The sequence below is a fragment of the Talpa occidentalis genome, unplaced genomic scaffold, assembly GCF_014898055.3.
Source record: "Talpa occidentalis isolate TD23 unplaced genomic scaffold, MPIMG_talOcc4v2.1 talOcc4.14, whole genome shotgun sequence".
NCBI lineage: Eukaryota > Metazoa > Chordata > Mammalia > Eulipotyphla > Talpidae > Talpa > Talpa occidentalis.
This window is the reverse complement of record NW_023601433.1, coordinates 45,896,957-45,898,914: the sequence shown is the minus strand read 5'-3', so window position 1 is coordinate 45,898,914 and position 1,958 is coordinate 45,896,957. Positions and strand designations below refer to the sequence as shown.

The window sequence follows — 1,958 nt, the reverse complement described above, 5'->3', positions numbered from 1 at the left end:
GGACCAAAAAGAACATGGTAGTAAAAGAAAGGTGAATTCTCTCTCTCGCCTCTTGAGCTGAGACATCTGTCTTCTCCTGCCCTCAGACATCAGTGATCTTGGTTCTTAGGCATTCTAATTTGGAATGAATTACACCTCAGCTTCCCTGAGTCTCCAGCTTTCTGATGGCAGATGGTGGAACTTCTCAGCCTCTGTAATTGTGTGAACAAATTCACACAATTTATTATATGGACAAGCTGACTGATCCACTCCACAATATCCATATTTTCCTGTGCTCTGCCTCTTTCCTTAAACGCCTTATGCTGGGGTCAGCCGTTAAGGTGCATCCTAAGATACTGAATTATGTAATTGGGTAAAGGCATTAGGTTATATGACCACTTCACAACTGGTCCATTAAAAGCATCCATTAAAATCCAGCATAGAAACCAACAAAAACAGCAACTGGAGTTTTGAGAAATAGAACCTAAGATAGTTGCATTGGGGAGACAAAGACAATTCTGAGCTGCAAAGAGGAACGTTGGCAAATGAGTAAAGACCCCTGTCTCTGGAAGTACTGAAATGCTAGGTCAATGTACATTTCCTCAACTGATGATCCTCGTACTTCTAGTCCCCTTCTGAAATAGGAACTGAAATGAGGTCAAAACAATAGACACTGTTTAATCGAATTATCCATCATCATCATCATCATCATCATCATCATCATCATTCTCAGCGAGTCTCCCACCCCCCTTCCAACACTCACTGTGATATGGAGACTGCAAACTTAGTGGGGCACTAGAGACTTTGAAAGCCCTGCCACAGTTTAGGGTGTCTAAGTTTATTGGACTATTATAACATCTGCTGAAAGGATTTTCTTTACAAAGTAGCAGTGACTTTAGACTCAGCCTTCTGAAGAAGATTCTTGTCATTTTGTGAAAGAGAAAGTTTTAGACATGCTTGGTTATGCTCTAAGACTCACCAACATGATGTATCTGTGTTCCTGTATTCTGATCCCTTGAGAAAAAAGAGTTAATTAGAACAAGAGCCCACATTGGTAGAAATAATGTTTTTAGCATTTACTAAGCACTTACTGTCTGCCAGACATTGCTCTCAGAGCTTGAATTACACTAACTGGTTTAGTCAATAGGCCTGTGAACTGGTACTATTACCATCACTCACTTTATAATAGTGAACTTGACCATGGGAAGTTTTGTCTCAAGGTCACACTGGCAGAGGTCTTGGGATTTGAACATCGGTATCTGGATTTATATGCTATGCCCTGAACCTCCCCACCACCAGCCTCAGCTTACTCGAAATTGTCAAAGGAAAGGACAGAAATCACTGACTTTGATTCCATGAGGGTGTCCTGAGCACATTTAAATTTTCCATTCACCATGGAGCACCATTTACAACCTCTTCACTTTAAGTCTGTGTTTGTCTTTATGGCCAAATGAGCCTCTTGAAGTAACATATACCTTCTTTAATCCAAAAAAAATATGGGATGCTTCATGAATTTGCATGTCATCCTTGGGCAGGAGCCATGCTAATCCTTTCTGGATGTGTGTTGCCAAAGCAAGCACTGCATATGACTTCCTAAAAATTTAACTACTAATAGCCTGCTGTTGACTGAAGCTCTTACTAATAACAATGACAGTCCTTTGTATTATATATATACATGTCATAATAGAATAAAGTAAGACTATAGTACAGAATACAGCTATAGCAAACATTATTAAGAAAATCATAAGGAAGACAAAATGCATGTAGTGAGCTGAAATGCATTTGTCAATACAGTAAGTTTGTGTCATCCATTCACAAGAAATGCATGTATGAGTGTAACTGCCTGTACCTTTACACATAACTGCATGACTGAGGGGTACTCAGGGGACCCCAAACTGTTAAGGGGTACATGTTCTAAAGAGTGTACAGTCATATGCAAACACAAATCAAAAAATAAGGCTCAGTATGAAAGATCTTTA

The 1,958-nt window shown here is 39.5% G+C and overlaps 1 pseudogene; it reads right to left on the bottom strand.

Moving 5' to 3' along the window:
- Positions 1 to 1,469: 1,469 nt before the first annotated feature.
- LOC119245466 (U6 spliceosomal RNA) lies at positions 1,470 to 1,542 on the bottom strand (annotated as a pseudogene).
- Between the last annotated feature and the right edge of the window lie 416 nt (positions 1,543 to 1,958).